Here is a 23,277-nt window from a genome sequence, read left to right as displayed (position 1 = left end):
AGGAATCCCACAGAACTGGAAGAATTTTTCAAAGAAGAATGGATGAAAATCCCTCAAACAAGAATTGAAAGACTCTTGGCTGGCTACAAAAAGCATTTACAAGCTGTGATACTTGCAAAAGGGAGTGCTATTAGGTACTAACCATGCAGGGCACCCACATTTTTGCATCGGACCATTTTCCTTTTCATAATTTTTTAAAATGTAAAAAATGAAAATACATCTTTTGTTTTTAAAATACAAAGGAAATGTTTAATTTTTAACTATAGTACTTTTAGAGATCATTTCATCTTCAACTTTCTTAACTGTTCACAAAAACAGTCATTTTGATCAGGGGTGCCCAAACTTTTACATGGCACTGTATATAGCAAAAGTGCATGGAAGAACTACTGTAGCACTAATTTCTGAAAATAAAAATAATGTTGGTTATGATAGAAAGGCCAATCCCTGGGAAAGATGACATGCAGATTCATCTCAACTGCTGCATTTACCTACCGTTGGCACGTGAAAGTTATAGAAGATAATGGAATATTGAAAACAATATCTGGTTTGATGAATGATATTTTCTTTTGTATTGTGGATGTCCAGGTGCACAACCTACCGGGGAAGGAGATAGAACTAGGATGTACGATGGGAGGAAGGAAGATCAGTGGAGGCGGTATGATTTCTACGTAAAGTTTTGCTTGGAAACCTAGGGTTCTGGCATTAACAAGGGCATTAGTCTGCTACATACTGTACATCCTATTTAAACATTGTTGCATTTTAAGTTCACCTGTTTCATGGAAATGGCATTCTGGAATATCATTGGCCTTTTTTTAGAAGGATAGTGCACCATGCTAAACTGAATTTTTTTTTTACAAAAACTTTCAAGTTATTGCCTTGGACTCAAAATTACATGATCTCAAAAACAAGTCTGATCCATCATCAAGGGTAGGTTCACATGAAAGTATACAAAATTGTTCAAAGTTTCATCAAGAAAAGAGAGATGATTTTTTTTCTCATGCGTGTGCAGACAGTAATCAAACAGGTTTTTTTGGCAGCAGCTATTAGTCATTTACAAGACCATTTACAGTTTCCTATGTTAGGCTAAGTTCACACTGGGCGTTTTTGCAGCTTTTTTAAATGCATTTTTTAATGCAAATTTTTAGGTGTGTTTTACAGTACCAGCAAAGACTATGAAATTTCAGAAATCACATGCACACAGCTTGTTTTTTTGTCAGCAGTATTTTGTGTTTTGCATGTTTCTTTTGCACAATGGACCACGTCACTTCTTTTAGTGTCTTTCAGAATGCGTAGTGAAAAAAATGCACCAAAAACCAAGGTATCAGGTTTTGCTGCGTTTTTTTTGTGACAAAACCTGATTCTATAGAATAGGACTTTTTTCAACACTAAACTTTATCAGAAAAAATGGAACAAAAAAAAAAAGCATCAAATACTCAGCAAAAAATGCAAGAAAAATCAAGGGAAACATGCTTTTTTCTGCAGCTTCTGAGAGATCAGGTGTTACTGCAAAAAAATAAAATAAAATCTGAAAAGAGCCGCCTAGTGTGAACTAGTGTGAACTTACCCTTAAGGTACCGTCACATTAAAAGACGCTGCAGCGATATCGACAACGATCGCTGCAGCGTCGCTGTGTGGTCGCTGGAGAGCTGTCACACAGACCGCTCTCCAGCAACCAACGATGCCGAAGTCCCCGGGTAACCAGGGTAAACATCGGGTTACTAAGCGCAGGGCCGCGCTTAGTAACCCGATGTTTACCCTGGTTACCAGTGTAAATGTAAAAAAAAAGAAACACTACATACTTACATTGCCGTGTCTGTCGCGTCCCTCGCCTTCAGCTTCCCTGCACTGTGTAAGCGCCGGCCCTAAAGGACAGCGGTGACGTCACCGCTGTGCTTTGCTTTACGGCCGGCACTGACACATTCAGTGCAGGAAGCTCTGAGCAGCAGCGCAGATGCCGGGGGACGTGACAGACATCAGAGGGTGAGTATGTAGTGTTTTTTTTTCTACTTTTACAATGGTAACCAGGGTAAATATCGGGTTACTAAGCGCGGCCCTGCGCTTAGTAACCCGATATTTACCCTGGTTACCACTGTAAAACATTGCTGGCATCGTTGCTTTTGCTGTCAAACACGACGATACACGCCGATCTGACGACCAAATAAAGTTCTGGACTTTCAGCAACGACCAGCGATATCACAGCAGGATCCAGATCGCTGCCAAACACAACGATATCGCTATCCAGGACGCTGCAACGTCACGGATCGCTATCGTTATCGTTGCAAAGTCGTTTAGTGTGAAGGTACCTTTACAGAATTGCAATGTGTCCATAAAAATTGGATGCTATACTGTGCCTCCATGTGGCATGCAATTTTTTTTGTGCACCCATATACTGGAATGGGTGAGTCTCCTCTTATTTACTCAAGAAATTAGTGCATGCTGCAATTTTTTCACATGCATATTTAGTCAGTAAAAAAAAAAAAAAAAACTCATAATATCTCTTAGGCTACTTTCACACTAGCGTCGGTACGGGGCCGTCGCGCTGCGTCGGCCCGACGTACCGACGCATACTGTGCAAGCGCCGCACAACGGGGGCAGCAGATGCTGTTTTTCCACGCATCCGCTGCCCCATTGTGAGGTGCGGGGAGGTGGGGGCGGAGTTCCAGCCGCGCATGCGCGGTCGGAAATGGCGGACCGTCGGCACAAAAAAACATTACATGTGACGTTTTTTGCTGCCGGCGGTCCGCCACAACACGACGCAACCGTCGCACAGCGACGGTTGCGTCGTGTGTCAATACGTCGCAATGCGTCGCTAATGTTAGTCTATGGGGAAAAAACGCATCCTGCAGACGACTTTGCAGGATGCGTTTTTTCGCCAAAACGACGCATTGCGACGTATGCAAAAAAACGCTAGTGTGAAAGTAGCCTTATCTGCACTGGCCCATTGAAGAACATTGATCGGAGTGTTGTCTTCTTTTTTCATGGACAGCACTTTGATCAAAAATTCGACCGTGTGAACAAGCCTTAAGAATCCCAAGAATATCAAGAAAATGAAAATGTGCTCTCATTGACATCTACAGTATAATAAACTTGTAAGCAGTAATCTTCTGCTAGTAAATGTAGGGCAGGCTGTCACATTTTTTCCATTTAAAAGCAACTTGTCAAAACTAATTCACCACTAAAACTAGAGGTATAGCTGAATAAAATGAAACATGTTTTGTAGTCCTATGATGTGCAAGTGCTGAAGACACAATTACTTTTTAATTATAGCGTCATCATATTCCACAGCGCTTTACAGACTAATCACTGTTCCCATTGGGGCTCACAATCTAAATTCCCTATCAATAGGTCTTTGAGGTGTGTTGAGGAAACCTACACAAACAGGGGAGAACATACAAACTCCTTGCAGAAAATGTACTTAAAGGGCCACTGTCACCCCCCTCCAGCCGTTATAAACTAAAAGAACCACCTTGTGCAGCAGTAATGATGCATTCTAACAAGGTGGCTCTTTTAGTTTTAGGTTCAAGCATACCCCAAATAAAACATTTTTATACTTAGCCACAATTCCTGTCTCTAGCCACGTAGGCGGGTCCTCACTCCCCAGCTTGGCCAGCTCCTCTGCGTCACTCACATCTTCCTGCGCTTTGCGCCACCCCCTCAGCACTGTTATCGTTTCAAATCCGGCGCCTGCGCTGTGTACTGGTGTCCTGCGCAGACGCAGTAAGCTCTGGCCGTCTGATGTAATGGCTGATACCAGAGAACAAAAGACATCCACAGAACACCAGGATGGATCTGCTGCACAGCAAATAGCTGTAGGACCTGCGATGATGTCACTGCCATGTGATTGCCCTAATCACATCGCAGTGACATCATCGCAGGTCCTACAGCTATTTGCTGTGCAGCAGATCCATCCTGGTGTTCTGTGGATGTCTTTTGTTCTCTGGTATCAGCCATTACATCAGACGGCCAGAGCTTACTGCGTCTGCGCAGGACACCAGTACACAGCGCAGGCGCCGGATTTGAAACGATAACAGCGCTGAGGGGGCGGCGCCGAAAGCGCAGGAAGATGTGAGTGACGACAGGGGAGCTGGCCAAGCTGGGGAGTGAGGACCTGCCTACATGGCTAGAGACAGGAATTGTGGCTAAGTATAAAAATGTTTTATTTGGGGTATGCTTGAACCTAAAACTAAAAGAGCCACCTTGTTAGAATGCAGCATTACTGCTGCACAAGGTGGCTCTTTTAGTTTATAACGGCTGGAGGGGGGTGATAGTGGCCCTTTAAAGGGGTTATTCAGGTTTGGCACGAAAGTCTGCAGTTACTGTATGTGACTTACAGTTAAGTCCATATATATTTAGACAGAGATAACAATTTTCTAATTTTGGTTATAGACATTACCACAATGAATTTTAAACAAAACAATTCAGATGCAGTTGAAGTTCAGACTTTCAGCTTTCATTTGAGGGTATCCACATTAAAACTGGATGAAGGGTTTAGGAGTTTCAGCTCCTTAACATGTGCCACCCTGTTTTTAAAGAGACCAAAAGTAATTGGACAGATTAAATAATTTTAAATAAAATGTTAATTTCTAGTACTTGGTTGAAAACCCTTTATTGGCAATGACTGCCTGAAGTCTTGAACTCATGGACATCACCAGACGCTGTGTTTCCTCCTTTTTGATGCTCTGCCATGCATGCCCAAGCCATCACACTGCCTCCGCCGTGTTTTACAGATGATGTGGTAAGCTTTGGATCATGAGCTGTACCACGCCTTCGCCATACTTTTCTCTTTCCATCATTCTGGTAGATGGTTGATCTTGGTTTCATCTGTCCAAAGAATGTTCTTCCAGAACTGTGCTGGCTTTTTTAGATGTTTTTTAGCAAAGTCCAGTCTAGCCTTTTTATTCTTGATGCTTATGAGTGGCTTGCACCGTGCAGTGAACCCTCTTTATTTACTTTCATGCAGTCTTCTCTTTATGGTAGATTTGGATATTGATACGCCTACCTCCTGGAGAGTGTTGTTCACTAGGTTGGCTGTTGTGAAGGGGTTTCTCTTCACCATGGAGATTATTCTGCGATCATCCACCACTGTTGTCTTCCGTGGGCGCCCAGGTCTTTTTGCATTGATGAGTTCACCAGTGCTTTCTTTCTTTCTCAGGATGTACCAAACTGTAGATTTTGCCACTCCTAATATTGTTGCAATTTCTCTGATGGGTTTTTTCTGTTTTTGCAGCTTAAGGATGGCTTATTTCACCTACATGGAGAGCTCCTTTGACCGCATGTTTACTTCACAGCAAAACCTTCCAAATGCAAGCACCACACCTCAAATCAACTCCAGGCCTTTTTGTCTGCTTGAGAATGACATAACAAAGGGATTGCCCACACCTGTCCATGAAATAGCCTTGGAGTCAATTGTCCAATTACTTTTGGTCCCTTTAAAAACAGGGTGGCACATGTTAAGGAGCTGAAACTCCTAAACCCTTCATCCAATTTTAATGTGGATACTGTTATGGTTCTCAATGGCAAGAGAACATAGCCCAGCAAACATACGAACTAGCTCTTGGAAGGATGGAAACTAAACTGACCATGAACTAAACCTGCCGCACAACTAACAGTAGCCGGGTAGCGTAGCCTGCGTTTTATCCCTAGACGCCCAGCGCCGGCCGGAGGACTAACTAATCCTGGCAGAGGAAAATATAGTCCTGGCTCACCTCTAGAGAAATTTCCCCGAAAGGCAGACAGAGGCCCCCCACAAATATTGGCGGTGATTTTAGATGAAATGACAAACGTAGTATGAAAATAGGTTTAGCAAAATTGAGGTCCGCTTACTAGATAGCAGGAAGACAGAAAGGGCACTTTCATGGTCAGCTGAAAACCCTATCAAAATACCATCCTGAAATTACTTTAAGACTCTAGTATTAACTCATAACATCAGAGTGGCAATTTCAGATCACAAGAGCTTTCCAGACACAGAAACGAAACTACAGCTGTGAACTGGAACAAAATGCAAAAACAAACAAGGACTAAGTCCAACTTAGCTGGGAGTTGTCTAGCAGCAGGAACATGCACAGAAAGGCTTCTGATTACAATGTTGACCGGCATGGAAGTGACAGAGGAGCAAGGCTAAATAGCGACTCCCACATCCTGATGGAAACAGGTGAACAGAGAGGATGATGCACACCAGTTCAATTCCACCAGTGGCCACCGGGGGAGCCCAAAATCCAATTTCACAACAGGATACCCTCAAATGAAAGCTGAAAGTCGGAACTTTACCTGCATCTGAATTGTTTTGTTTAAAATTCATTGTGGTAATGTCTATAACCAAAATTAGAAAAATGTTGTCTCTGTCCAAATATATATGGACTTGACTGTAGGACTTGTGAATCCTCACATCGTGCATGGTGCTTGCTGTCAAGAATCTCTTGTTCTATGCTCTGATTAGACGTTCATGGTCTTTTTCATTTTCCTTGTATTGAGGGAGATCACGCACATCTCGTTGGAATATGGCAGGGAGCATGCACATGACTGCCCACTCCCGGCACCTGAGAATCCTGGCAGCACGCACTTTGCACAACGTGAGGATTCATAAGTCTGCAGTCACATAGAGTGACTGCAGACTTTTGTTCCTAACAAACCCTTTAATGGTATTCAAACACAGGACCCGGGTGCTGTAAAGCAACAATGCTGACCACTGAGCTATCATGCTGCCCAATGAAGCTATCAATGAGCAGCCAAATTAGTCTAGAAGAGCATTGGGTACGTGCTAGTACTTACCTTTTCGCTGAGGGTACCAGCAAAGAAATGTTATTTACTGTTTAATGAAAAGTTATACAGTTTCTAATATACTGTAAAAGTTTAGTATGGTCAGAGCACATAAATCCTAGTTCTATATTTTACATGTCTTTATAACATCATCAGAACTTGAGATGCCACAAATCTGGTTTTACAATAAAAAAAATTCAAACCTGCATATGAGTAAAGACAAAGTCTGAAATGCGTCAGGCGTGCGGGGGATGTTTGCCCCTTGACACTCTATGATATACATGTTTTTAACTTTTTACAAACAATGGATTACCATAAGCAAAATACAACACTTGAATTTTTATGGAAATCACCTGGTGCTGGATTTTCCTTTTTTTGTCTGCATGTGTCAATGTACGTAGCAATAACTTTAGAATGCTTTATACATATCCCCTTAGTTCTGAGAATGAATTTTATGACACAAATTACAGTTAAGGTAAATTTAGGTTTAGAAGACTTGAGTTTATTAAAGAAATTTTTTATATAAAAAATTTCCCTTTTCAAAATGTTGATGCTTTTAAAACAGATAGTCATACCATAGAAAATAGTTAACAGCTGACATTTCTTACATGTTTACTTTACGTCTGAATAATTTTTATATATTTTTCTGGAATATTAGATGACTTAAAAGTAAAGTTGGTATTAAACGATTCGCACGACCTGGTCCATTGTCCATAACAGTAATCTCTGTCAACTGGATGTTAGACGTGAGTAGAGCCTTTTACCTGATGGCAACCGCAGATCTTCTTTTGTTTACCCGGCCTGATGAAGAGTCATCTTTAAACGATGACATTGCGCCAGGGCTGGCTAATCAAAAGAGAAGTTGCAGATTCCATCAAGAAAGAGTTGGTTCTCATGGCTCCCATCCAGTGACCAGGGATTACTGTTTTGGCTGATGGTGCTTGTTGATTTGCACAAATTACACTTTGAAAGTTTGACAATTTTAAAAACATTGATAAACTTATGACATTGTTTATAGGCAGAGCAATTTATCAAGTGCCTTTGAGGGGCTTATATAAACCTGCTCCCCACAAATTATTCCATTTATAAAAGGATCCTTAGACTACGTTCCCATGATGAGTTTTTGATGAGTTTTGATGCTGCATATTTTTGCTGTGTCAAAACACAGCGTCTTACAGTTCCAGCAAGGTAGATGGGATTTACAGAAGTCTCATGCCCACACTGCTTCATTTAACATACGATAATCTGACCTGCGCTGCGTGTTTCAAATCAGCAACATGTCAATTTCTCTTGCGGGTACACTGAGTATTCTATGCAGATTTTCACCATAGACTTGCATTAGATGTAGAAAATCCACAGGTAAAAAACGCATGAGTTTTCAGTGCGATTCTGCATCAAAAACACATTGGGTGTTCATCAATAAAGTTTTGTCAAAGCCAAATTCCAGGAAGTATCAAAAACAAAGTAGCTTTATTTAAAAGCATGACATACCAAACAGAAACCAAAAAATGCAGCGTTAAAATCACGATAAAAACCCATCATGATAAACACACACAAAAACGCAATGAAAAAACGCAAATAACCAAATTTAAATAATAGGTGCAGAAATTCTGCAACATTAAAACCTCATCAAAAGCTCATTGTGGGAACGTAGCCTTATAGTATTCAAAATGGTATTTAGTAAGTCTGCTAACCCTTCAGGTACTTCAGAGGATCTAAAGCAAAGTGAAATAAATATATTAAAAATTATATTTATTTCTATTAAAAGGGAGCGTTAGCCTCAAATTTTTGATTTTCAAATGTTGAATTGCAGAAATTATGTAGAAATGTATGGATGTTTTTTTCTCCAGCGTATGAAACACCCTGTACGTGGCCGAATACTACTGTTTGGGCACAAATCACAGCTCAGAAAGTAACGAGCACCATTTGGAGGGCAAATTTTACTGGAATGGTTTCCTGTCACTGTATTGCATTTACAGACCCCTGGAAGTAATAGTACACAGGAAACCCTCCCCAGACTGATCCCATTTATTTGGAAACTCTACCGTTCAATGCATTTATCATAGGTGTAGTGACTATTTTGACCCAACAGTGTCTTCAAAAATATTAATGTGCAGCTAAGTGGGAAAAAAAAAAATCTGTATTTTTTCACAATTCAGGTTTTTGTTTTTTTCCGGGGGGGGGGGGGGGGGGGGGTGATGTTGACTGTGTGGTATAAGTGATATATTACGGTAACTTGATTTTTGTATTACGGAGCTGGATGAGAGTTTATTTTTTGATGGACAAGTTGTAGTTTTTAATGAAACCATTTTGGAATATGTGTGAGTTTTTGAACGCTTTTTGTTCCATCTTTTGTGAGAATGTGACATAAAAATAGTAATTCTGGTACAGTTTATTATTTGTGTGTTCACTGGGTTGGATAAATAGCATGCTGATTTTATAGTCTGGATCACTAGAGACTTGATACCAAATGCATATAGTTCATTTGTATGATAGAATTTTTTTATAATAAAAATCGAAATTAAAATAAAAAAAATATACGGTATATTGCTATGCTGTAAACTTAAACATTTTCCATACTTTTTAATTAACTGCTATGTTGGATATTTTTTTCCCAAGAAAAACTGTAGTATTCATTGCTACATTTTAGGATGTATGAAACTTTGATAGTTTCATATTTTTATTTTTTTTTAGGTGAAATGATCATAAAGATGCAATTCTGGCTTTGTTTATTCTTTCTTTGATTTTTGCTTTTTTTATGGTGTACGGGGTGGGATAAATTACATGCTTATTTAATAGTTTTGGACATGTACATGCCAAATATGTATAATTTATTTACACTTTCTCACAATAAAATCTAATTAAAAAAAAGTAAAAATGCGTATCACTATATTATAAGAGCCAGAACGTAATTATTTTTTCCACTGACCGGGCTATATGATGAACTGTAGTTTTAATTGGTATCATTTTGGGGCTTGTGACATTTTCACTGCACTTTATTCGACTTGTTAAAACATGAGAAATCAAAGCATTTTCTTTTTAAGGCATTTACGAGGACAGCAAAATGACAAGCTAGTTTTCGGCTATGTGCACACGTAAGAAAAGAGGTGCAGAATTTTCTGCACAAAATCTGCATCTCCTGGCAAAATCCGCAGCCGCGGATTTGCCGCGGATTTTGTGCGGTTTTTATGCGGATTTTCTGAGGTTTTTGCCACTGCGGATTTTTATCATGGAGGGGTGCAGAAACGCTGCAGATCCGCACAAAAGAAGTGACATGCACTTCATTGAAATCCGCAGCAATTCCGCACTGCTTTTTCCGCACCATCTGCACAGCTTTTTTTTTAGCCCATTGATTTACATTGTACTGTACATCACAGTGCGGATCTGCAGCGTTTCTGCGCGGAAAAATCCGCTGCGGATTTGCATAATTCCAAATGGGTATTTTCTTTCAATAACAGAGGACTTGGAAAGGGGTAGACCTTTCCCTTTTTTATATAGAGTATGTCTTTTTTTAAACGCTGTAAATACAACAGTTCTTCTGAATCTGCTTTGTCCCTCCATTGCAGAGATATGACCTTCTCTTCCCAACGTGGGAATCAAATTTTTTTTTTTAGATAAATGGGCGTAATCCTTAAATCCTCACTGGAATGCTAATCTAGTCTTGTTAGCTATGGGAGGTGTGATCATCAACTCTTCTCTGTGGCCATCTTCATGAGGATCGCACCTCCTTGGATAACAGGACTAGATTTATTTACAAGGAAGAGAAGACCATATTTCAGGACCGGACAAATGCAGAAACAAACAAAAACCCACTGAATCACAAGATCAGTTGGATTTGGACCCAGTAAAAAATGACATATTCATGGCAAATGACAAGTCCTCTTTAGACTAAAAGCTCACTATTTTAATTTGTTTGCATAAGTTTTTGTTTCTGGTATTTTGTAAAACAAAAATCTGTTTAAAATGGGAACAAATGCTATTGTGAACCTGACCTAATAGTTATGATATGAATCATAATGATGTAATGCTAACTCCCCAGAAATATTATAGCTGCAGCTCAATTATATCTATATAATTTGGACCCTTGCATTATGGACAGCTATGTAATGCAACCCCAGTCTGACCATTAATCCAGAACTTGCTCTTCTGTGCGGGCAGGAAGTCAGTTTCTCCCGAATTGAGGACTTCCTATGAACTACAGAATTACATCAGCATCTATTAAATCCATACTGATAGCTCTATCAAAGCTCCTCCTTTATTGTTCCTTTCGTATGGCTCTATATAAGAGACGTACAAAGAATATAATTTCTACTGAAGTGAGCAGGAGCACAGTTATATACTGTACTACGTAAATCCCTACATTGACAAACTGCAGAGATATAAACCCTTTCACCTCCACTCCGATTTATACTGCCTGACCATATTATCTATGTGGGTAGAATTCCTTAAGTATCCAATGATATACACCTTCACACTGCTCTCTCTGCCTACTGCTTGTAAAGTACAAGGTAGAAGCCTATCACAAGCAGGAGGCAGTAGAAACAGGATTCATTGCACTGATACTAGTGTGAGATACTGGAGAGCACTTGCTAGATATGGGACAGAGCAGAGAAAATGCAGTGTGTGACTAGATGCATTTATGTGAATGGTTTGCTTTATAAAGGTTAAAAATCAAAGACAAGGAATTAAGATGGAAGTTGCCACATACATGATAGATCAAACAGGTTTACACAAGGCATACAAAAGAATTTCTATATTCTCCATTATTATTGTCTGTGTGCACTATACAGGCAAGAAAAAAAAATGTTGCCAATGCTTTTTTTAATTTTGTAGCAATTTTGTGCGTCAGAAGTCTTTAGGGGGGTTATTTAAAAGCTTTAAACACGTCATGAAGTCTTTATTTGCGTGGAATAATTACAGTTGTTTTTTTCTTTTTAAACAAATGAATGAGGTGAGCAAAAATAGATAGAATCTGGGCCAAGGAGGCTAGATCATTTTACAGAATAAGGTCTTGCTGATCAGCCATTTTTTAAATCTACTACAAAGTTCAGTAGTGAAAGTCAAATATGTGAAATTAAGCACATATAAAATAAAATTGACTTATCTGAATCTCTAATTCTGTAACAATTTTGGTGCAAAAACACGCGATTTTGTTTTAATGTGAAGATGAAAAAAAGATTATTTCATACAAGAGATATTCTGCTGGTGATGTTCCTTTTACTCAATGCTATACACAAGGAAAAACACAGAAAATTCAATTAGCTGTTAATTCAAAAAGTCAAAGCCTTGGATTCAGTCTGCAGTGAATGAACAACAGGCAAAGCATGTGATATGGATCAATGCTCTACTCAATGGAGTCTAAAAATACGGACCGGTAATAAAACTCTCATGACTTTGTTGTGCAGAATAAGAATCCAAATCTGGGCTTCTAAACTGTATTGCCTTCTATGGGGAGAATACATCTTGGAAATCTATAATATTGTACCCTAGTGCCTTTTTATAGTGACAATACAAATGTGTATGTAATATAAAACTATAGTATCTTCACAAAAGCCAAAACAGTCTCAAATACAGAATATGGTTTTTTAGAGTCGACTGACTAAAGCGTCCATCATAAAATCTATATATTTAGATTCATTTGACTTCTATAGGGGGAATATAGATCTGTTTTCTCTTTTTGTTGGTTGTGAAAACTGAATTATTTGGCATCTGAATACCTCTACTTAAATGGGTTTCCGCTACTGGACAACCCAATATAAATGTCCCAAATGTATTGCATAAAATAAAAAAAATGCCGTTCCACGGATCTGACTTCTATATTACTCAGTAATCTCATAACAAAAGATCACGTGAGCACTGCAGCCAATCAGTGGTCTGTAACTGTGTGTAGCCTTCATAATTCTTCCAAAAAAGTGGAAGAAAAATATTTCCTACGATTGTTGACAAACCCTTTAATACCGAACGTTCTTAAAAAAAACAAAACAATAGTACTTTTTTTTCTAGCTTTCAACCCCCTTTGTACAAGATAATTTTCAGTATGTTATGTGAAAGGGAACATTCTTAAAATATTTCCAATAAACAAAGTGAAAATGTTCCTTACTTTGTTACAGGAAAGAAATATATCTTGGTACCGTGTTAGCCAGTAGATAGAAAAATATTTAGAATTGAGAGTCCTCAGTGGTTGATACCTTTTAATGGCTAACTGAAAAGATGGTAACAAATTGCAAGCTTTCGGGACTACACAGGTCTCTTCATCAGGCAAAGACTAAAAGAAATTCTGAAGAATCCCATATTTATGCACAACATAGCACAGAAAAAAAACAAACAAAAAAAAACCATGGATAAGACAAGTGACATGAAGCAGAATTACCATGAGTGATAAACAGTTATGTCCATAAATATTGGGCCAGTTCTTAGATAAGGAATGTTTTATTGTCCTCTGATTGGGGGTCTCGTTCTGTTGTGATGACCCCACATGGTCTGAGGGGCAAGTTCCTTACTTGATGTAAAAAGACATAAATCCATGCGACACATTCATTCCTGCAGTGAGACTGTCAAAGGTCGTCATCAGTTTATATTCCCAGACTCTTCTGTCTCTCTTAGATTTGAAGTTACCTTTTAACACAAGTAATTTCATGTCCATAATGTTATGATTTGGGAGACAAAAATGTATTGCCACAGGTAGATCCATTCTTTTTTCTCTTATTGTGTGGCGGTGAGAATTCATTCTTGTTCTAAGCTTTTGCCCTGTCTCCCCCACATACAGACCCCCAGTTGGACATTTAGTACAAATAATTAGGTACACCACATTAGAAGTGTCGCAGCTGAAAGTACCTGGTATCTTGTAGTCCTGATGTGAATTGGGGATCTTTATCTTGTCCGTGGTCATTATAAATGGACAGGTTTTACATTTTTTCTGATTGCAAGGAAAGGTGCACAGTAGTGGGGGGTCTGGAAAAATTGACTGTAAGCGGGCATCTTTTTGTAGTAAAGGTTGTAATTTCCGTGCAGCTCCCCTTAGCACCTCCAGATTTGAATGCCTGCAAATTCTTCCTGGAAAACACAGGGACTGATGCAAATTCTGTGGTGAAACTTATAAAATTCAACCTCACCCACAATTACTTTGAATTTGACAAGAAGATCTATCTACAGGAGACTGGCACAGCAATGGGAAGTAAAATGGCCCCACAGTATGCAAATCTTTTCATGGCCAATCTTGAAAGCGACTTTTTGTCCTCATGTCCCATCAGGCCTCTAGCGTACTACCGCTACATTGATGATATTTTAATCATCTGGACGGAGTATGAGCCACAGCTAAAGACGTTCCGTGAACAGTTTAATCAATTTCATCGAACCATCAACTTGACACTCAACTACTCCTGTACTGAAATTTACTTTTTGGACACCATCATTAAGCTGCAGAACAATAAAATAGAGACATCCCTGTATCAGAAGCCAATCGACCGTCCAACATACCTTAAATGGGACAGTTTCCATCCAAAACACATAAAAAACTCCATTGTCTACAGCCAAGCCATCAGATACAATCGTATATGTTCCAACCCAATGGGCAGGGATGAACAATTTGGTCGCCTCAGAAAGACCTTTTTGAATCAGGGCTACCATCCAAGAACAATTGAAAACCAGATTACAAGAGCCACCAGAATATCAAGGAATCACCTGCTACATTACAAAGCTAAAGAAGAAAATAATCGGGTGCCTCTAGTAGTTACCTAAAATCCAAATCTGGAGGCGCTAAGGGGAGCTGCACGCAAATTACAACCTTTACTACAAAAAGATGCCCGCTTACAGTCCATTTTTCCAGACCCCCCACTACTGTGTTTTAGGCAGCCCCCAAATCTAAGAAGCATCATTGTCAAGAGCTCCCTGTCCTCTCCAACAGCTGCAAGTAACTTTCCTTGCAATCAGAAAAAAATGTAAAACCTGTCCATTTATAATGACCACGGACAAGATAAAGATCCCCAATTCACATCATGACTACAAGATACCAGGTACTTTCAGCTGCAACACTTCTAATGTGGTGTACCTAATTATTTGTACTAAATGTCCAACTGGGGGTCTGTATGTGGGGGAGACACGGCAAAAGCTTAGAACAAGAATGAATTCTCACCGCCACACAATAAGAGAAAAAAGAATGGATCTACCTGTGGCAATACATTTTTGTCTCCCAAATCATAACATTATGGATATGAAATTACTTGTGTTAAAAGGTAACTTCAAATCTAAGAGAGACAGAAGAGTATGGGAATATAAACTGATGATGACCTTTGACAGTCTCAGTGCAGGAATGAATGTGTCACATGGATTTATGTCTTTTTACATCAACTAAGGAACTTGCCCCTCAGACCATGTGGGGTCATCACAACAGAACGAGACCTCCAATCAGAGGACAATAAAACATTCCTTATCTAAGAACTGGCCCAATATTTATGGATATAACTGTTTATCACTCATGGTAATTCTGCTTCATGTCGCTTGTCTTATCCATGGTTTGTTGTTGTTGTTGTTTTTTTCTGTGCTATATTGTGCATAAATATGTGATTCATCAGAATTTCTTTTAGTCTTTGCCTGATGAAGAGACCTGTGTAGTCTCGAAAGCTTGCAATTTGTTACCATCTTTTCAGTTAGCCATTAAAAGGTATCAACCACTTCTGCATGACTGTACAGATTCTTTCCAGGTCATTCACCCTGATTTCCTGAAAAACACCACAAACTTTAACAGCTAAGGACAGGCTCTTTCCTACCTCCTAGGCATGTGTCCCCAGACTCTGCTACAATTAAACAATTACTTGCATAGGGAAATCACAAGAAGCGACGTGTAACACTAACATTAAAAATGGTATCATTCAATACGAAGTAGGACTCAGTTTACTAATTGGTGCAAAATAAGTACTAATGACTATAATAGGGTTTCAAAGACGGAACGTCTGAACTGAAAAATCAACATTTTCTAGAGCTGCCTGATATAAAACACAGTTAGAGAGCAAATACTGCACACATCCAAACATCTACTAACATGATCAAGAAAATAAAGTCAGAAAGTGGAACCGAAGTACTGGAGGAGTCTTATTTACATCTAAGGGAGGGGAAGGGCTGTGGAAGAAATCCCAGAAAAATAGCATGATGCATGCAACAGAGGAGAACAATACTCTCTTTGTTACAATGAAAATGATGCAATTGTTCTGTACTCCATGCTGGAAGGAGCCAAGTGCAATCAAGGTAAAGTCTGGCCAGTGTAGTAGTATACAGAGTAAACAGCCACTGCTTTTATTTCTGGCTTCCCTTCCTTAAAGGGGCCTGCACAAGTGAGATGAGCAGATAACTGACAGTTGCACATTCTTTCATTCACACTGTGGATGATTTAGAGAGGGCAGCTCAGGGCTGAAGCAGACATGTGAGTCAGCAGCAGCTGCCTGGAGGAAACTGCTGACAAGCGCTATTGTTCTCATAGACACAAACCACTACACACACCTACCTGATAAATAAAAGATGGCTGTATGTAAATTGGACATCAGGAACACCTCCACACTCACAGTTCCTGTTTTCCAACTCAAGGTCAAAATTAACCCCACGTTTGACATGCAGAGAATAACAAATCCATCGCACAATACGCTTATTGTTCCTTCATATTCCGCATTGCTATACATCATAAAAGAAAAAGTAACACTATAGTTACATGATCACATTAATTGTACATTCTATAAAGCAATTATTGTTTAATAAAACAAACATTAGCTTTCAGTAATTGCACACAAATAACACATTACACACACAGGCTATACTGGCACTGATACATTTGGCACCATACAACCAACACACAATGAAATCAGTCTTTTCTAGCGTGAGCTACGCGTGAACTGGTATTCTGGAACAATCACAACACTGCTCTGGATTGTTGTCTTTTGTAACCTCAACACGTCAGAATCACAAAACACAGAACTTCCTCTTTCTATTACCATGGGTTTCGGAAAGTGATACTCTGCAAAGCGGAAAAAGCTGCATCTGTGCTAAGTGTGTAAACGGTACGGCAGGTTTGTTTTTAACGAAGACACGATATGACCTGACTCATGACTGAAAGGTTTAGTCTTTGTATTTATATTGTGGGTAGACAAAAAAAGATGCTATTTCACTTAATACCATTCGCGATTTCCCACAGTATTCATCACATTACTATGTGCATGAAGCTTTAAGTTTATTTATGACCCTCAGGATATCATCTTAGGCTATGTGCACACGTTGCGGGTCCGCAGCAGCTTTCCATGCATTTACAGTACAATGTAAACCTATGGAAAGCGCAATCCGTAGTGCACATGCTGCGGAAAAAAACGGTCAGAAACGCTGCGGGTTACATTCCACAGCATGTCAATTCTTTGTGCGGATTCCGCTGCGGTTTACACCTGCTCCATAATAGGAATCCGCAGTTGTAAATCCGCACAAAATCCGCATAAAAACAGCGGTAAATCTGCAGGTAAAACGAAGTGCCTTTTACCTGCGGATTTATGAAATCCGCTGCGGAAAAATCCGCAGCCCTCAAAAATACGTGTGCACATGCCCTTAAAGTCCTACGAGCCATACAGTGAAACAAACTAATTGCATGGAGACATGTAATCAAAGCACAAAGAAATTAACATTTTTATAGTTTTTAGGAGTTGTTTTATGCAGAAGTATTGTCAGGTTACTAAAAAGATTGGCTCCTGGATTGTTCCAGTCCAGTAGTGATGAGCAAACGTGCTGGGATAAGGTGTTTCTGAGCATGTTCCAGTTCCCTCATCTGCATGTCTCGCGGCTGTCCAACAACCGTAACACATTCAGGGATTGACTAACAAACAGGCAATTTCTACGTGTGTTGTGGCTATCGAATAACCGCGAGATATACAGCCACAGGGACTCAAAGATATTATTTGAGCACACCGAAGTCATTCGGTTAGCACCCAAGCATGCTCGGATAGCACCTTATCCCAGCACACTCCCTCATCACTAATCTCTACCACGACAGATATGTTAAAGTGGACCTGTCACCATGAAAATGCAGTCCTATCTGCAGCCATCATGTTACAGATTAAAGGGAGCGGAGAAGATTGAGGTGTCATTTTGTGTTTGAATCCTCTGTTCTTTCTGTGGCTTTCAGTCCAGTAGGTGGTCCTATCAGTGACTGACAGCTTGCTTGTATAAGTAAGCAAATACAGACAGCTGTCAGTCACTGATAGGACCGCCTACTAGACTGAATGTCACAGAAAGAACAGAGGTTTAACATTATGATAACACAGGTTATACTGAATCTTTGCTCATACAACTATATATTAATTTACTCAGATTCCTCTGCTCTATCACATGGTGCCCGCAGATTGGACTACATTTTCATGCTGACAGGTCCCCTTTAATGTTTAGAAGCCTCTGGCTGAAGCTCTAGTTCTAGCATCTACCTGTAAATAATGGCATGTAAAATAAGTGAAATAACATCTGTGTACTCTGATAGGATCCTCCTGCATTAGTTAGAGACCTTGCTTCTATGAATAACTAATATCCAGTTGCTAACATTGGCATATATTAATTATTTATTATGTATATCGCTATCTCACTTATAAACTTCAAGATCAAGGAACAACAGAGCAAAACATTCATTCATTTTCATTACATGGATAAACCAAAACAAACAGACCAAATTCACACCTGGGTGTTCTATTTCTTCTGGTAAAAAAGGACAGAATCTGCAGAGGTACCTAAAAGGGTCTCGGACGCAGAAGCAAGTGGTCAACAGGCAAAAACAAGTGTAAATTGAGGTAGAAGTCTCAGCTGAAATGCATAAGGAACATTACAACCAGAAATCTTGCAACACAACACAAATCATATCGTGTAAACATAATTCTCCACGGTCAATGTGTTTGGGAGATCCGTTCTCATGTCTTTCTTCTACAAAAATGGTCACAGATCCCAGCATGAGCGAGACGGGAAACAGTCCCTAACATTCTCTGTAGCAATGCTTCCCCTTCTTTATGCTGGAATCAATACCAGTTTTTGATGAAAGAACATGTATAAGTGTCTAATGGCATATCTACGTCACGGATCTCTGTAAACATGAGTTACTAAGTCATTATTTAAGCTACCTTTTCCCAAATTTAGGTACAGACTATTGTTTATTTTCTATTTTTGTTGTACAATAACAAGGAATTGTAATCCGATCCATAAAATAATATCAGTTTGCACTACTTCTAAAAACACTCATTTGGGAACCAGATACACAGCACAAGAATACCTTTTGAATCTTGTAAAAGAACAAATCCCGAAAAAAATGAATCCACCGCACGAGTCAGTCCTTCCCATAACTTTTAATGTGTCAAAAATGTAAAGATTGTGAACCTAGCCTAACCCATACCAAGTGGAAAAACAAAACATTACATTTTAAGGAAGATTCCACTGTCATCGGACGATGCAAATAACAAAGAGTATAAGCCACAGTGTGTGCATAGATGAGAGAAATCCATTATCTACAAGTATTTACAATAAGCTATTAGTCACACAATAAATGAGTGTAGAGCACTTTATGGAAAACATGAGCACCATATAAAAAATGACAAACACCAAATTAGTTGTTCACTTGTGCAGAACCATGAAAACCAATTACGTGAGTTAAACATACCTAAAACATCAACTATTGCACACAATAGATATCACAGTTCCAAAAAATGCATGAAGAAATGCACTAATTACACTAAGAATTTTAGACGAACACGACTGTAATGTAATAATTATTTCTAGATGATCTAACATGAAAGCAGATTATAAAAAATGTTCTCTTTTATTTCTTTTATTTGGAAAAACAAAAAGTTTGAGCTAATACAGCTGTTTGTGCATTATTTTTACTATAAAAATTGATTATCATGGAATAATTCATAAATGGATGAACAAAAAAATATGGTAATAGGTCGTATTGCCATGTTTTGGAGAAGGACCTCTAGGATGAAAGGCACTGTACAGGTTAAGCAGTTTGCACATAGAATTTCCTTTCTCTTTGTGATCTCAAGGCTTAGCATGATGACAAGGAAGAAGGAAGACCAATTTAGCTCCAAAGCTTAGTCAGGCTTCTCAGCTGTGACCCGGCAACTATTACTGGGTTGAAGGTCACCGTTCATTTAGCCAGCATTTCAGCCCTCAGTATGGTACACATCATGCCGTTACATGAGACCACTTATAGGACTGCTCGGATTTGATGAACTGGGTTAAGTGACTGGTCAAATCTCATCTGAGAGCAATGAATGAGCCAGCACAAAAGCCATAGCTGCTATTTTATAACACTTGTCATGTAAATATAATCAGACTGATACAAACACACAACTACACAGTAAGCTCACATTCACACAGGCTGCAAGGAACGAAACAAAACAACGCGATGGAAGATTTGGGATAATCTACAATAGAAATAGATCCACTGTATCGTTCAGTGAAAATCGATTCTATTGTTCCTACTTGTATTAATTTCTCAAATAATATTTAACTATTGGAACACAACATGAGCAGAAATCAAGTACAGGGGTTGTGGGCAGTAACAATAGTCTACATCGTACCATGGCGATACTATGTATACAAAATCAACAAAACAAACTGATCTATGAAAAACTCAGATGCATAGAAAACTATATTTTCTTTTTAGAAAAGATACTAAATGTTAAATTAAATCTGAAGCAAAATGCATAATCAGATTGTAAAAGAAAATACCAGAATTAATCAATTTAACAATTTTCTACATGCAACAAAACCTATATCACCAGGAGTGGTTTATAAAGGAAAAATAATCCAAAATGAAGAATTTATAGTCATGCTTTTTCTTTTACGCTCACACCAGAAATACATCACAAACTGCATGGTGTGAATCTAGGCTTATATTGCCATGTCATGGTGGGTGTATTGTGCAAATCAAGTATGCACTGAATAAGTGTGTAAAAAAAATAACAAAAATAAAACAGTATTTCACATAGATTTTTAACACAGATTTCAAGTGTTAAAGCTATGTATCTTCTTTACAGACACGATATAAGACACTTTCTAGGTCATGGCATTAACCTGCAGCCTAGGAGGCTTCTTTTTTTATGAATGAAAGTGACGATTTTTGTTAACTAAATGTAGGAGAAAAGAAAAGTGGAGAATAATCTGTATCAGAGACAAAAGGGCATATTTTGCTAATGAGGTTGTCACTGAGAGATGGATTCAATTTTTCCATCATGAATTCAACAAAAAAGGTTTTCCCTATGGCACTGCTGAAAATGAGACTGCGGGCCAGATTTCTCAAAAAACAACTCTAGCGTTCTATAAGAACTGTAAATATTTAGTGCGACATATTATAAGAAATGTAACGCCGCTCACAACCAATGTATCATAAAGAGTTGTACCAGCCCTGACCTGCCACACTTGCACTCCTCTTTCTTAAGACTTTGATAAATATGTCTGACAGACGTGACTAACAAGCCGGGCCCCCACCACACCCCTTAAAACGCCCCTTTTGAAGGGCAAAATTCAAAAGTGTATTAGGTGTCGTAATTGCTACAAAAATATCACAGTCATTTCATAAATATGACTCAGGTCCCCTAAGACAGCGCCCAAGACCCTCTTATTTTACAGCCAGAACACATCAATCACCCTGCTGCCTCACTCTATGACTGACATATAAATAGCCAGCGTGAATTTAGATGGCATCTTAGGCGTCCTACATCCCATTTGTAGGGTACGGTAATGGGATCTGGTGAGGGGCCAGTTCAGCATCAGTGTATACGTGACACATGTATGTAGAGATGCTGCATCAGTGTACACCGGCATGACGTGTTTATTTGTGGCTGCTGTGCCCGTCACTCTCTGACCGACATCTGTCAAGTCACCGCTTTCTCATGTAGAGGTCTAGCTCAATGTTTCCCATATCTGGATCAGCTCCCTCAAGGCTTAGGCAACAAACATAAGGTGACCCTGAAAACGCTGAATAATGTACACAGCACTTTCCCTGCTGCTAATCACAGCCAGAGCCAGCAAATACGACACGTAACCCTGTGTAGTGAAATATTAACCCGTGGAGGGAAGACGAAACCAATCGGCAGGCTGCACTTCCAGCAGCACAAGACGGCATCAATATTAATGTGTGCGGCACACTTCTACGTATATAGCTGGACTAGAAACAGCGCAATTACGTCCACATAACGCTTATGAATGGAGGCGAACGCGGAAAAGCTTCCCAGCCCGTTCCTCGGTCGCGGGGTACGTTCTTCGGCGCGGATAAAACGTTCTGATGACACTTGCCACAGAGACACCGGCGCACATGGGACGCGACAAAAAAAATCACACTGTTTTACAGCGCAAATTCATTTTTTCGCGACCCAACTTTTGCAGAAGCAATGCCGTCACCCCGATTCCTGTTGTTTTCGACAGCGTCAGCGTGGATGAGCGGCTTTGGTCAAGTGGGGGTTAACGGCAACACAAGAGGCCTCCAAATGTGACAGCTGTTTCCCCCTCCAAGCACAACAACAAGAGCCATGCTGGAGTTCAGCACACAGCACACCATGACAGCAACTTTCCCTCCATCCATGGCCTTTGTTGGCCCGTCAGCCCCTGTGACCCCGGCCACACTCCTCACAACACTCACCTTGCTTGCACTTTCACCTCCTCCTGTGGTCCTTGCTGTTCCCAAGCTCACCCCTCAGGGAGACATCACATGGCCATCAGCAGGCTGCTTGTGAGGCTGCTCCTTGTTGTTGTTGTTGTTCCCAGGGCTAGCTTGTCTCAGTCAGGATCCACCCCCAGCCCGTGGACGTGGGGCTTGTGGAGGGAAGGAGTGTGAGTGCAGCCGGTGGTGTCAGTCCTCGCACACCGGGTGCACCGTCACTGGCTCGTGTGTCACGGCTGTGTAGTCTGTGTGTGTGTGAGCGGCGGCTCTCCCCTCATCCTGCTGCTGCTGCTGGCAGCGTGTGTGAGCGCTGTGTGTTTGTTGCTCTCCGCCTGGCCCTCCTCCTCCCCGGGCCGCAGCCTCCCTCTCCCGCGCCTATTGGTGCTGCTGGCTCGTTACTGACATCTGCTGTGTGTGTGCGCTGCTGTGTCACATAGTGCTCCCCATTGTCACAGGCAGCACACTGGCCGCATTGTTTACAACTAGTGATTCATGCTTCCATACAGCCCAGCTGCTGGGTGCATTCCTCCATGGCCAGAAAACGCATGGGGGGAGTCACATAGTCACTACGCCGCTCTTCTGAATGGCGTCATCTGGAACAGTCCGTGATTTTTTACACCGGTTCATAGCCTGTGTATTTAGGTAACCCGCTACATTGCTGAGAACATGTTTTCTGCCAAACAAAAGATCATTTCACCCGACGAACAAATATTCTGTTGATTCTGCAGCCTGTTTATTCTTCAAGATTAAACGAGTGTTCGTTCGTGATCATTTTTCAGTGTAAATGTACCTTATTTCCATTTTTTCGCTCCCCTTCTTCCCAGAGCCATAACCTTTTTTATTTTTCCGTCAATATG

At 40.0% G+C, this 23,277-nt stretch overlaps 1 protein-coding gene across 2 annotated transcripts in view; it reads right to left on the bottom strand.

The window, feature by feature from the left end:
* The window catches only part of BACH2 (BACH transcriptional regulator 2), a 397,444-nt gene extending 374,678 nt beyond the window's left edge, over window positions 1-22,766 (bottom strand). The window contains exon 1 of one of the 2 annotated variants that reach the window (XM_077289718.1): window positions 22,400-22,766. The gene's annotated coding sequence lies outside the window, so the exon portion shown is untranslated. Of the gene's footprint in view, window positions 1-16,252; window positions 16,532-22,399 lie in introns of those variants that run through there. The other variant, XM_077289719.1, reaches the window with a different exon arrangement.
* Between the last annotated feature and the right edge of the window lie 511 nt (window positions 22,767-23,277).

This window comes from Ranitomeya variabilis, chromosome 2 (genome assembly GCF_051348905.1).
Source record: "Ranitomeya variabilis isolate aRanVar5 chromosome 2, aRanVar5.hap1, whole genome shotgun sequence".
NCBI classification, from domain to species: Eukaryota; Metazoa; Chordata; class Amphibia; order Anura; family Dendrobatidae; genus Ranitomeya; species Ranitomeya variabilis.
This window is presented reverse-complemented; position numbering and strand designations above follow the sequence as displayed.